This window comes from Paralichthys olivaceus, chromosome 17 (genome assembly GCF_024713975.1).
Source record: "Paralichthys olivaceus isolate ysfri-2021 chromosome 17, ASM2471397v2, whole genome shotgun sequence".
Taxonomy (NCBI): Eukaryota; Metazoa; Chordata; class Actinopteri; order Pleuronectiformes; family Paralichthyidae; genus Paralichthys; species Paralichthys olivaceus.
The window spans coordinates 2192501-2207520 of NC_091109.1; the positions used below are offsets into that span (position 1 = coordinate 2192501).

General features: G+C 41.5%; 1 protein-coding gene across 11 annotated transcripts in view; it reads right to left on the reverse strand.

The window, feature by feature from the left end:
• The window catches only part of dlgap1b (discs, large (Drosophila) homolog-associated protein 1b), an 85426-nt gene that overhangs the window by 39897 nt on the left and 30509 nt on the right, over positions 1 to 15020 (reverse strand). The window lies entirely within an intron of this gene.

The window sequence follows — 15020 nt, forward strand, 5'->3', positions numbered from 1 at the left end:
TACACCTGCTTACCTGCTACACGCTCATGCACATCCCTCACTAGCAAAGACCACAAATGATCACAGCCTGATCAAACGCTTTCCCTCTATAGTTCCCCACTGACGCCAAACTAATTGGCCGGTAAAACCCGGCTGACAGCTCCTGGCCCGGTCAAGGCAACCGGCAATAAACGACCTTTCCCTTACATGGTGACATGAAAACAATGGCATCCATCAGCGCCCTTAAACTGCCTCCCGTACCCATCTGGAGCCGCGACTGGCTTCAGCCCCTGAACCCACACCGCTTCCAATGGACCGGAGGTGAGGCTAATAAGAGCCCACGCTCAGCGCTGCAGCTCGACGACAGCGCTGTGGTCGAGCCTGGGAATTCATTACTGCGATTTATAATGCACTACCAAAGGCCACTGTGGTAAATGTAAAAATATAAAAAGAGGAAAACAAGGAGGAGGTAGAGAGGGGGGAGGAGAGGAAGTGAAGGGAGAAACGATAAGAGAAAATGAGGGAGACAGAGCGGCGGGATGAAATATCATGTCAGTTCTTTACATAACTAGAGGACACTGTAGGGCACATGCTGAATGTATTTATGTGCACAAATACAGGGAGAGACTGATTTATTATTTTCTTTGACGTTCCAGTAAACTGGCTGCTGGATTAATTAGAAAAACTGGGGGAGTTATTCATGCAATTTCCCGTCTGTGGAGGATCTGGAGGAGAACTAAGCCAATATATGAGTCTTGTATTGTTCGTGGGGGAAAGACATATATTAGTCAATCCCCTCCCCCATCTGCAATATGCTGAGGCCACAGGAGTGAAGTCACACAAAGCGCACACGCGATTACATATAACACACGCACGCACAGTGTCCACTTCTTGCAGGGGCACTTACAAAAAGTGGGCTGTGTCAGACTAAAGGTATTCATTGCAGTTGACGGAGATCCCTTCTGTTGGCCGCTGAAGCACAGAATGTGACCTAAATAAAAAGGCCCTCGCGGTGATCCACAGCAGCGTGTTTGTGGCACAGCTGTCTGCAGCCCCGCACTAAAGCTGAAAAGCTGAAGTTGGGTCATGCTGGCTTTCTGCCTGCTAGCCACACACACACACACACACACACTGACACACAAATGCGTAGTGTATCTGACAGGCTGCATGTCCGTGCTGAATTTCAACGCTGCAAGCTTGTAAAGTGCAGTTTATCAACATGGAGAAGAGGATCTGCTGGTTCCGCCGCGTCTGTCACGTCGGTGGACAGTGACGCGGGGGAAGCTCATAGACGGCTGTGGTTATGTATTACGCTGCGTGTCCGTCGCAGCTGACTGACCCAGTTGTGTCTCTACCTGTCTGGTCAAGCCAAACTGAATATAGCACATAATCAAGTGGACGCAGCACATCACTACTCTGAAGCTGTGGCAAAATATTTATATAAGACATGTTTAAAAAGTGTTCAGGTTGTGATAAATTCTTGTTTGGCCTGTTGAGCCATTTAACAAAGCACATTAAGCAGTTTACAATCATTTTACAAAATTATATATTCTTGATTTCAGATGATTCTCATTTTTCTGACTGAAGTGACCATCAGTGGCATCTTTAATTGAAATACCCTGTAAAAGCCTTAAATATGCACTTGCTGTCTGATATCACACTAGAGGAAGGAAGCTAACAGTATGAAGTAAATTGAATTATTAATAAATCAGATGTCAAAACCCATTACAGTTACAGCATATGCAATTAAATTACAGTTCCTTATCAAAATCCTGTTTCTCTTTTCCTTAAAAAGTTTAACTAAAAGTCGCCATGCATGTTGCTTTGCAGAGATTTATACCACGCAGGATTTTGTGGAAGCCAGCCCGGCATGTTGCCATATCGATTCACATGAATGAGCGTGCGTCCTGTCAAATGCTCAATTTAACAAAACGCATGCAATTTGTAAAATATGCCATAAAACAGCAGCGCGGCTTTGTGCTCACTGCTGGGAGAGCCTACCTGCTGAAAGAGATGCTGGCATTAGTTATGGCACATCCATCATCGTTAATCCTGGGCTTCTAAAAATAGTTTAACTGTTAAATGTGTGAGTTACAAAAGCTGGAGACAGAGGAGGAGGAAAGACGGACTGATTCAAGATTTCATTTTACATTTTGTCAGAGATGCATCACCATTAATATTTTGAATCGTCGTCACTCTATCCAGATGAAGCCTGTTTGGAAATTTGCAGCAATGTTTTTGGAGTATTGAAGACTTCCCTGCCACGTGAAGACCGGCCAATCATCTCAGCAGCTCGCAGTCTGGCTCCGGAGATAATTGACCAGCCATGGTCCCGGGGAGAACAGTCTTATCTCAACAAGCCCTTCAGTCATTTACCACCGGCTCTGACATTTTGAAATATGTTATAATTGCTCTTGGAAGATAAACGTCGGTCTCAGAGTTGAAATATAATTTTTCTTCCTGGTCGTCTGAAGGTAAAAAAATCGGAATAAATAATAAATACAGAATTTATTGCACAGTTTAAAAAAACAGCATCTCAATCAGAGTTTGGTGTTATTCTAATAAAGGGCATTTAATAGACAGTGTAGTCTACATTCAAGTCCACTTTATTTTACCTCTAACTAGGAAGTTTTGTTTTCATCTGCATTTGTTTGTCAGTAAGCACGTTTACGCAAAAAGGTGGGAGGCTGTGCTATGGATCAGGGAAGAACCCAAACCATTTTGTTGCAGATCTGAATCAGGGGGCAGACGTTTCTGTCAACATTTTCTCAAAGAATAATTCATGAATCTTGACGAGGAAAATGGAGGCATGTCTACGAGACTATTATCTATGAGTGTGTGCAATTTAGCCAAGTGAAAACCAGGATCTGGTGAATTTAAATGTGATTTCATAAGAGGACTGATGGGCTCTGGGGGAGATATACACTCCATCTACTTTAATATATATGTTTCATACATGGTAATGATTAGATAACAGGTACATCATTTAGCTGTAATTAGCATATTGTGACAAATGTATCTTTACTCAAGAATCCATGAAGTTAGCTTTTCGAGGAAAAATATCAGATTGACAAACCTTCCAAATTCTCTAAAGGCAGATTGTTGTTCTTGCTTTAGCCCGACAAGCACAAACCTCACTTCAACATGCAGAGAAATCCGAAGCTCGACAGGTCTGCCACAAGCGATGATTGGACAATCACGTCTTGGCCGACGGATTCAGCGAAGGGTCCATTATCACCACGGGAATTTGTCTCAATGAACCATGCCAGCGGTACAACAGACCCACGGTTAGAACTACAGCACTTAAATGCAGCATGACGCCAACAAAGAAACAAATTTAAGAAAAAAACAACGACAAGAAAACCCAAACAACTGGCTCCTTGTGTGAAGAGGCGCTGAGACTTCATTACATTTACAGTGATTGTGTGCTGAACAGCAAGGTGCGCAGGAGCAGATAAAACAAGTCAGGCTATGAATGTTAATGTCCATTACCACCTGCATTGCATCAGCACAGCAGGCTCGCTTCTATTTCGGTGCCACGTTTCTTTTGGGCTGAGGTAGATGAATGGAAAATAGATTTTTTTCTTCTCTATCATCGAGCACATTAGTCAGTCTGGGATGTGGCCTCACAGCGGTGAAATCTGCTCTCAATCTTAGTTTGGAGACTCGGCAAAGCAAATAAACAAAGGTGGGGAGAAAAATGTAAAAAGGAAGATTGACTCCCTTTGCACATATCATCTTTGTCAGAAGTGGCTGAATCAATATTAGCCTTAGTGGGAGAAGTCAGCAGCAGCTTCTCATCCTGGCAAAATAAAAAGCCGCCGTGCAGGTTGTAGTTGGTCTATCGGCATCAAACGCCGGTTGCAAGATGGAGCTACAAAAGGTTTCTTCTTCTTTCAACAACCCGGCAGCGATTTCCCCAAAGATTGAAAGCTTTACCAATCTCCTCTCCACGGGGAGTGAAATCACCTCATGCTGCAGCTTGTGTGTGTGTGTATGTGTAAGAGAAGAAAGACTACAGCAGTTTACCTCCAGGTTTCAGGTCAAGTGAAGTTGTGATTTTGATCATTTGCAGTCCCAGGCTGCTGCATGATATTACCACCTGCACTAATATAGAGGTGAAACTATGGAACACACAAAAACCTGAGCGTGGCAGGTGCCCCTCTGTATTGTTTACTGCATGTACCTGGATTCAAATAAGGAAACAAGGCTCGGTTATGGTTCAGCACTGAACGTTTTCACTGTGGAAATAAAATAATACAAATGTTCATTTCTGGACCTGCTGTTTCCAAACTGGCACATTTGATTGATGTGGCCGACATTCCACTTTTCAAACGTGCAGGATGGAAAAGGTTATGCTGTGCAATATGTTCTCAAATTTCCCTTTCATTTTTCTTTTCAGTCTAGGAGTTTCTGTGCTTCTCTGGGTCAGTATCTCTGCACACGTGATCAGTTGTTACACTCTGGTGGTATCGAGCCACGCATTTTTCTTCGGTTCCACTTACTCTGGTTTTCAGACAATCTACTGCACTAACAGTGTATGTGAGATGAGATAAAGGACTGAACCCAGATCATACAAGGCTGCAAATACTCATCCAGAAGTCGGTTACATTTGTTCCACAGCAGACTTATCGACTAAGTTCTGAATGTTTCAGTCTTACACTTGGTTTGGTTTAGTCTGGTTTTTAATTGTTTTGTAATTTGGATGAAATGACCCTTTAAAGGTCAAGCGTAAAAAGATAATTGAGGAGCGTGTCCCAGAATAAACAAGATAATTAGAATTATGCTTTTCGGAGCGGAAGGGGTCAATATAGTGGAAAATAAAAATGTTCTCTGTAAAATACGGAGTGACATAAAAACAGTAATAAACGCTCTGCTGTGCTGCACACAGACGTAAACACACACACATGCTATACTCAGATATTCTGTGAAGCCACTTTGACAAAACTCATCCGTATCTATTAATGTTTAATTACATGAATATTTGACGCTTTAATATCTCAAAAAATAAATCTCTCACACACACAGGAGCAGCTGGCAGAGAAGCATTAACAGAGGCAGAGAGGATTTCTCATTGTGTTCGAATGTGTGAACGGTGCATTTAAAATAAAAAAAATCCCAGAGGGAGCGATGTTAAAGAACATTTTAAAGTCAGCCAGGGGCCAAAAAGCCGTTGAGGAAACTGCTAATTTTTTTTTGTGTTTCTGGATTATGTCGGAGTGGCTTTTAGAGATGTCAGGAGACACTGAACCACCAACTTTAATGTCTGGCTGTTAAAATGACTCTTAAATGATGGATGACACTCTCCCCCGACTGTCCTGTCTGGCTGCAGCCAGAAAACATTTTCAAGAAAGGCTGAAAATGATTGCTTTTGATCTGCATAATAAAATATATGAATGTCCTGGAATGATAAAAGTCATAAAAATAGTGAAATGATGGAAATAAATTGCTTTCAGCGTTCCATCTCATTTCATGGACGGAGACATTCAGAGTGATTCAAGCCATGTGTTGAAAATAAAGGAGGACATGACAGCCCCCCCCCTGAATGTGAGGCCATACCCTCTTGACTGCCCCTGGTGGCTGGCTGCAGTAAAGCTAATAAACCCAATAAAACCTCCTAAACTTCAACAATAGTGGAAATTTTTCAGGAGAAACGTTGCTAATTGTCAGGTTTACAACAGTTTACGATTCAGTCACTTGCATCTCTTTCTTAAGCAAAGCACAAGATGGCAGCACCCGTATCTGGGTTATGTTGGCTGCATTTTTGTACAATGGAGGAAGTGAATGTGTGTGTCGTTCATCTTGGGTTACACATATTTATAAATCAACACCGAGGAAGATAAGGAGCTAGGCCGTATATCTTTACTTTATCAATAAACGTCAGCTTAAGCGAAGCGTTTTCTTTATAAATTGCATAGGAGCTAAATTCAAACACTGAAAATGACAACCTGACGGGCACATTTACAGCACATTTCTTAAGCCTTTAACCAAACGGATCATTAGTCTGTGTCATAGATGCAGTTTCAACCCGACGTCTAATAGGCACATTTCCACTCACTGTATCGCTGCATTATGAAAACATATGCCCACATGGATGGATTGATGTTCCTGGTTTCCACAAGACAGCTCCTTTGTCACAACCAAACTAATTAGGCTGACTGTCAGGGTCTCTCTGACAAATGGAGTGACCGTGTGGAGTTATAGCTCGGGAGCCGCCAAACACAGTGTGGAGACAAATTCCTTCAGTGATGAGGTCTATTTGATCAAGGTAAACAAATTAAAGGCATTAAGTTCAGAGGAAACCTGACGTTGTTTGTCTCAGGCGGAGCTGTCACTGAGGCTCTCGCTGCTTGTTCAAAGACCTCAGAGAAAGAAAAAGTGGACCGGCTTTGTGGAAATGCAGCAGTGTAGGCAGCCGAGCGTGGAATTGGAAGATCCTTTTAAAGTTACGTCAGTGACTGTGGGTTTGGAGAAAGCATTTTTATGTTCGGCTCAGCCAAAACATCTCAGAATTACAAGTCTGTCATGTTTAATTTCTAATTTTTCAGTGACGGACATTAGATGGAAACGTTTCAGCCATTGTTGTTTTACTTGTGTGTATTTCCGAGCAATCGCTAAATCCCAGTGACATCTCATATGGTGGATTAAAGTTGATGTTTCATGATTAAAATGCAGTAATACAATAATAGAAAAGTTCTGACTGTGAGATAGCCAAGCCGGACAGCCTTCTTCCCCGTTTTTCATAAAACGGATGCACTCATTCAGGAGTTTCTCCATCTTTAAAGATTGAACTGAATGGATCTGACACTTGGCTTTGACTCCGTAACAAAAGGCCATGGCACCACTGAGATTGCTATTGTATGGCTTAAGGTTGAATCCATTGCGAGGCATGCAGTAAGATTTCAGGATAAAGAAGACAGCTCCTCTCTGTTTTACTTACAGTTGGATCAGATATAAAAGTCTTTCATGATCTCTCGGGGGAATTGGCTAAACTCTAATCTGGTGTGACAGCAAACGCTATTTTACTTAAAAACCTGTTGACTGTCACATCTCTCATACACTGTATATAAAGATGAACGATGCGTCTCCTTTTTATCCTGTTGCACCAAACTGAAGTTAAAAGATACAGGTGCCGCCATCTTAGAGTTTGGACGTCATTAGGTACCAGACTCTGCACAGTAGTGATCATGCAGGGGAGTTGCAGTATCAAGGTTCTGCCGATTCATGCGCTCGGACAATCACTTATTGGTCTCTGTTGTGAAAACTTGAACATATATCAGTGTAGTAAGAACTATTTAGAAAAAATCTATTTGACATGCAGCCAGCCACCAGGGGGCAATCAAGATGATTTGGCTTCACTTTGGGGAAGCTGTCATTTCGTCAATCTTCATATACAGTAAAAATCCCAAACTAAAATGTCTAACGATGCTGTTAAATTAAAAACCAACAGCACCAAAGCACACACTGCTAATGTCTTTTCTTATTTAGCAGAAGTTGGCTGCTACCACACGAAGCTTAAAATGTTACAAACTTTCTGTAGAGGGATTTGTGGACGTATTTTGGATTCAGAGAGCTACCACTAATGTGAGCTTAACAGAACAAATGTCAATTCCACAACACAATTGTGGGTTGAAGTTAAAACAAACCAGATAATAACAACAAGAGTGGAAACACACAAGAGGGATTCCTGATTGTGGAGGTTAATGTATTGCCCAGGAGTCAAACCACAGTAAGTGGTTTAGAGGATAATAATGCTATATGAGTAAAAGATCACATTGAGCCTTTGCGTATGATCAACCTCCACAGACCTCAATATTACAGAGACTGAGAAATTACCGACTCTTTTCTCCCTCTTCTCTTTTTTAATAAAGTTCAATAAAGCTATCCATAAAAAGCAGCCGAGGAAATTGGACAAGGGAGGACAGCGTCACCATGGAAACAAATGGATTTTCTGGTGGAAAACAATGTGTTTTTGCCCCGGCTAATGAGAACTCATATGTACCAATCGCTCTGGGATCATACGTGTGGACAGCAACAGGAGTTGCTATTTCTTATGCTTTGTATTCTCACGTTTCCACAGGGATCACAGCGAATTGTGAAAAATGACCAAACCCTGGACTTATCCTTTTTTAAAACAGGATTGAAATTTTGATTTGTAACTCGGTACATGACAGAAGATGGATGTGGGCTACTTATTGCTCTCAGATGAGTACTGCAGAATTCACCCAATATTACCCAGTTGTCCGTGTAACACAGTAGGTTGGCTAACAATCGTTATCGACCTCTAGTAATTAACAGACTGATGAACAAAAAGGAAGGATAAATAACAATAAAGGTATAGTTATGTATGACAATGATGGTTGAGAGAGAATAAATGAGGGTAAACATAATGAATCATTGAGTCTGATGGCTCTCTTTTGTTGTAATGGGGCATTTCTATGGTGTTTTGTTTTCCATTCAAAGGAGCAATCACTGATAATCAATGATCAGGTCCCCTTAGTAAGAAAGATCACCGATAATCAATACAGAGCAATTCTGAGGAGCTACCTTTATCTCATAATGACAGATTTCCCTTTTAATTGAAGTGGTCTCTTTCAGTATGACAATTCTCCGATCCTCAGAGGACAAGAAATGTAATTGTTTTATTTGCATGAAAATGATCATATATGGCATTTACAGACCACAAATATAAACCTATGGGAGATGCATGCACCAATTCAAGGTTATCCAAACCCACCTACACCTTTACAATGTCAGAATTATACTTATTTCTGTTTAGTTTTTTGGTTTCTGAAGCTGACAAACTGGCAAGAATGCTCATTTCATACAGTACAATGCACAACTGCAGTTAGTGAATATATACAATTGAGTGAAACCCTGGAAGAGTCTGTGTGTCGTCATTACATCTCTCCTTCCCCTATGAGTGCAAGCTGTTCCTGTTGCCATGATACTATAGTTATTAACACCAGTGGCGTCAAATTTAAATTACATGCCAACGTAGCGCTGGTTCTTTTCAAGCATAACCTGACCTCAGAGAAAAGCTTCCATCACAATCACCAAAAAGAAAATGAAACTTCTTCTCAGAAAAATGGTGTTGATCCCTCGAGTGGAATCACACAACTCCAGGGAATCTGAGCCAAGTAGCACTGAAGCTATTCTGGTGGCAACGTGCAGCCCATCGCCTTCACAACACAAACACCCTCAATACATGACGTGGTGAGTATAAAGTATGGACTGGTGGATTCATTTGTTGTTTATGGTTTTTACACTAGAGTGAGAAAATATATAAATTAAGCGCGTGTTTGTATGGTATGAAGATGAAGCCTCTTGCTTAATATGCATTTAATCACAATTCCTCTCAAACTGGGACACTGCAACATTCAAGAAGCTATTCTGAGCTTGCCAACGCACATGCTAATCAAAAACATCAGGTAAAAAGCACCCGCCTATGTTTGGATGTGCACATTTCCAGCCGTGCTCACACAGAATAATAACCTTCATGTTTATATTATCACTGAAGAGCTGTGAAATCTGGGGCGACTAATCCATTTCGTAGAAGCAGAATAGTGCCGTGACAATGATAACTAAATTGAACCCAGAAGAGACGGGCTTTGTGTGTGTGTGTGTGTGTGTGTGTGTGTGTGTGTGTGTGTGTGCAGCATCTCTGTGTATGTTCTACGTCACACATTGCGGCCTCATCCATCAGCTGCACCCATGACCCACATGTGAAAAAGTTGCTAATGCAGCTAAAGGCTGAAAACCCTTTTCTCGTGGTGGCGTTTCTGCAGCATCTTCGTCACATCTGCTGTTTCCAGTCGTGCACTTGCTTATGCGGCACATGTAACTTATCACAGATTATTTAACTTTACAAGACAGTGTTTATATCCAGCTGCCTTAAATGTGTGATCCACGCATGGACTGAGTTAAGACGGACGAAGACAACATGGAGGAGTCAAGATTTGTGAACTATAAAGATTGGGAAACTTTGGTTTCACTTACGTTGTCCATCTTTATTTAAAATCTATTATACATATTAATCTTTTGTAATATTTATATTGATTAACATTATATTTCAATTACATATTATATGATAATAATCGTTTTTATTTTACTGCAGCCAGCCACCGGGGGGCGATCAAGATGATTTGGCTACTCCTTTTGGAGCTGTCATGTCGTCTATCTTTATAAACAGTCTGTGGAGTCATGGGGTGATTGTGTTTTAATCTTTACCATGAACGTCACTTGCAGAGCCTTTATACTGTTTCTTCAAAAAACAACATACAACAACAATCACTGCCGGAACAGGCAGTGTGGTTACATACATGCATTTGATTCTACACTATGCACAAAATAGTGACTTGCCACTGTCATGCAGCATTAGTGTCAAACTACTGCCAGAGGGACCCAGAGTGTCAGGTGATTTCCAGCAACTGATTCTATACTTAATTACATGTCAGGAAACAGAGCTGACCTCCAGTGTTAATATGCTTTTAGCTAATGTAGTCTAAATACCCACAAGACGTACTTTGCAAAGCAATTCATCCAACTTTTATCAGACATGTGCTAAATAGAGATTAAATAATGTATTAACGAAGCGCCGGTGAAACCTGATACCAAACAATCATTTCTGATTTGCATATGAATCTGTAATGAAATAACGCCCTTCAGCTCAGAAAAATAATTAAGCTTGCAGGGGAGGAAAAAAAAAGAAAAAAAGACGTCAACAGAGCAAAAAGAAAACTGATTTAGCCGTTTGTTGCTTTTGGGGAAACACTTTACATAATCAGCTGAAGACCAAGTGAAGCCTTTTCATGAGATTACCTCGGCTCCATCTCTAAGACTAATGCGAGGCTATCTGCTTAACTTGTGAGGGCAGAGGTCACTGTGGCTGGTTCCGGGTGGTGCTCGGGCAAAACGCTGAGGAAGGAGCCTCTCTTTCACCGTGGGGTGGCACGTCACATTGAGGACATGTCAAGAGACGCCTGACAGAACTGGGAGTGAGATCCAACTGAGCAAGAGGGCTGCGGAGGGGGTGGGGGGGGGGTTACCCACTGTCGTCTTGCATGAGCGCCCATGGACGCATATCCAATGTGACGCACACATATACACAAGGCAGGCAATCATAAACAAATACAGATACCACCCAATAGATTCACACATATTCAAGCACACACACACACACACTGGGCACACACACACTAGTCCAAACCGAACATGCTGCCTGCATAGAGAGCAGGTGTCGGACCAGGAGAGCGCCGTGCGTCTGACGGTTAACGTCCGAGCTCCCAGCTGACCTCACATCAAAACTTGGCGAAACGGAGACAGGGCACGGAAATTCTCAACTAAATGGAGGCAGCAAGGCTTGCGTAATCAAAACAGACTCAATTATGTCTCCTGTCAACTCGGGATGAGCCGACGTCCGTCAAAGACTCAGGACTGAGGTGCTATCGCTAGCCTCAGATTACTGAGACCATTTCCCTCAACGCAATTCAGTGGCTGCTCTCTGTTCCCAGATCCACTCGCTATGGTCGTTAGTTATTCATTCATTCATTCAGGGCAGAAGTTCGGAGAAATCTATAATAAATAGCATAAATAATAATAAAGGAGGTGACAGAGAGAGAAATTTACTAATGTACCACAGCAGAGACAAATTCAGATTTGTGTTCATGTCTTCACCTTATTAATTATTTTTGCTTGATAGAAGTATCCTAAAACAAAACAGCTGAGTTAAAGGCTTTGAGAATATGTGTGAGTCAAAATCTCTGTATGCGTCTTTACTGTATATATTGTTCTGACCAGTTTTATATATCAATAGTAATTTCTGTCATATATTAAGTTATACAATTAAGTTTATTATATAAGAAGTTATTTCATTATTATATTTTTTTATAGGATCATTTTCTATTTTTTAATGTGTATTTTGGTTTTTTATTCACATTCCCCCTGTTTTTGGTTCCTGCCGGCCCGTTTCATGGGGACAGCCGTAAACAGTCGGTGTTGAACACGTGCGGTTGAGAGATTAAAAAGTTGGGTGTTAAACCCGTCGTGTCGTTGTCGGTGCTTATTCATGAGACTAGCCGTCGTGTTACCTGGGGACGTGAGGACAAGCCAAGAATATAATGTCCTGGCCGCCTCGTGGTTCAGTCTTCATGGAAAACCTGTTTGTCATTTCATCTTCCACAATAGCCTGTAAAGTGCTGATTTAATTTTATATTTCCACGAACAGTGCGTGTCTGACATTAAAAGAAAAGAACAGGCTGAACATTGTTAAATTAATGTTGTTGAAATAAAGAGTGGATTTGTCTCGGTGTGGGGGGGGGGGGCAATTTTTCAACCTTCCCTGAAAAGCAGACGACAACTGTAAGAGTTTTATCTCCTTCCTTTTTCATTTCCTTTTTTTTTTAATTATTATTATTATAAGAGCTCAACAGATGAGAGTGTTTGTCCTTGGCAGCGGTATGAAATCTACAGGGAGCCGTTGCATTGTATGCAGAATAAAGAGATGAAAAATGAAAATACATGTGTATGAAAGGGGAATAAATTCAAGTGAGCGGCTGAGAATATACAGTATCTCGTCCTGCGCGGCCTCTCATGATAAAGAGCACAGAGATCAAGTCAGAGTTATTCACATTTTCAAAGAGTAAGTGAAATTTTACAAGCTTATATGCTGGAAGTGGGAGGAAACCAAATTGGGTTTGTCTCAGGTGCAAGGTCAAATATTATGCAAGTTCATAGATACTTGAACTGTGATGAAACATAGTTTGAATATTGATTTTGATAGAATTTTTTTTACAGTGCACATCGTCCAACTGTATTAGCTTTGTTAAGTGTTGGAATTACAAACATTGAGGGTGTTAGAGGTGATTTGCTGTTAGTGTTTCATGAACAGCCAAATGAACTGTGAAATGTGCCGCTCATTGAGCATGTTAAATTAGCTTTCCGTTTTATTATTCGCTCAGGTACAAATAGATAACAGACCTAACTTAGTGGGAAACCTGCGGTGACACCCATTACATTAAATAACATGAACTTTTTTTCACATTAGAGGTTATCGTGGACGGTGCTCGAGACGGGAACCACGGTCAAGACGTTTCACATAAAAGAGATGTAATCTTAAATAAATCTTTGCGAGGAAGAGAAGAGGGATTTAATCAAAGTTTGCAAATGTGCTATTATGAATTAATGAAACAGGGATGCTGGGAGATAAGAGAGTTCTCTCCGAGTGTTTCCCAGTGCTCCATATTAATACATATTGAGACCTCATTAACACGGTTATAATAAAAGCGTTCTGAAAAGATGAAGCATTTATAGAGTTGCTGAAAGCCTCTGTGTATTAATAAAAGTGTGATTAGTACCTCTAAATATAAATTCTTATGATTACAGTTATTAGCCCCAATCTTGTGTATTAACGATCACAACGAACTGTAACACAGCTCTGTCAGCCATCTTAAGGCTGCCATCTTGCACAGATGGCATCATTTGGAGCCGTATTGTGCGCAATTGGATGGAGCGAGTCAGTCTCAGCTGTCAATCAGACCGTTTCAATAGCATCAAACAACCAACGAACATGGAGGAGGCAGGGTTTGTGACCTATACTGCAGCCAGCCACCAGGGGGGCGTTTGAGACACTGAAGTCGCATCAATGACAAACACCTTGAGTGACTGAGGACACGTCCACACTGGCAGAAGCATATATAATGTCCAGCTGAATGTCCTGTCATTCAAACACCCTCCTCTCTTCTCTCTCACCTTCAACACCTCTTCGTTCATTAATCATTCCTCGTCTCCCCCCCCGACCCCGGGTGTCCGCTCTGCTCCGCTGTGATTGCCGGTATCATGGCTCTTCTCCCCGCTGGCCAAGATTGACCTCATCTGATCGTCCCCAATTACGCACTCATTCGCGGCCTAATCTCCATAAACACACTCCACCCAAATCCGCTTGATGTTGGGAGCCTGAATTATTGTTCCCACCAGATAACATCTCGATTCCAGTATTTGAAAAGAAAAAAAATGATTGAATTGAAGCGTGTGGCTGCACAGTGGAAATTCTGTGATACAGCCGCAGATATCAACCTGTTTATCCCGCCGCCTGCCAAATCCTGCACCCCCCCCCCCCCCGCCCGCCCTGAACTTCGCTGGGATGAACACATTGGCTTAGAGTGTGTTTGTAAACCACACTGCGTCTTTTCAAGTAGCCTTCGATGATGACCCGCGCCAGTGCAATGATACGTTAAGCCGTGCTCGCTGTGAATCCAGCTTTTTGGCAGGGGCTCCGGGCCTTAGGGTTCAGGGCTGGCTCGTCTACAAGAGCTGAGCCAGAGACGGGATCCCGTGCGTCGTTTATAAATGAACCGCTCAGTGACAATGCACTATTTCCATCCCAATTCCGCGGCAGATGCTGCAGTTGTTGGATTATAGCTCAGAATTTATCGACACACATAGTACATCCATCGGTCCATTGCAAACCAAACTGACCTGAGTTCCTTTTGAGCTTAAACATACTACACTCTGCAGTTTGGAATATTTCAAATTATTAAATCAATAAATAACTGAGATTCCAGCCAACTGTGATAGATGTAAACATGTTGGGTGATATCTCGGTAATAAAATAAATAAAGGTCTTCTAACAAAAATGTGTTTGTTGCAGTAATGAATGACTGTACTTGATAATCCAGGTCGCCAGAAAAGGTTTGTACTTGTTCTTCTCGGAACTCTTTTTATCATTATTCAAATTTCCGTTCACAAACCGAGCAAGGACATTTCTGACAACCATCTTTGCCTGGAATATAAAAAATGAGCCGCAGCTTGAGAAACAGGTTAAAAATCTTTTTCTGATGATGCAGCAGACAGAACATTTATCATTTCATTCAAATGGATTAAAAGTCTGATGATATTGGAAATAATGGTGAATGTTGTTTTTTTCTAGTTCATAAAAAGGACACTCAATCCCAACTGGATAGATTTCAAATTTTTGGATCTAATACTCGGATGTAATGGTCATTTATGAAAAGCTTAAACTGGGGCTAGGTCATCCCATCTGC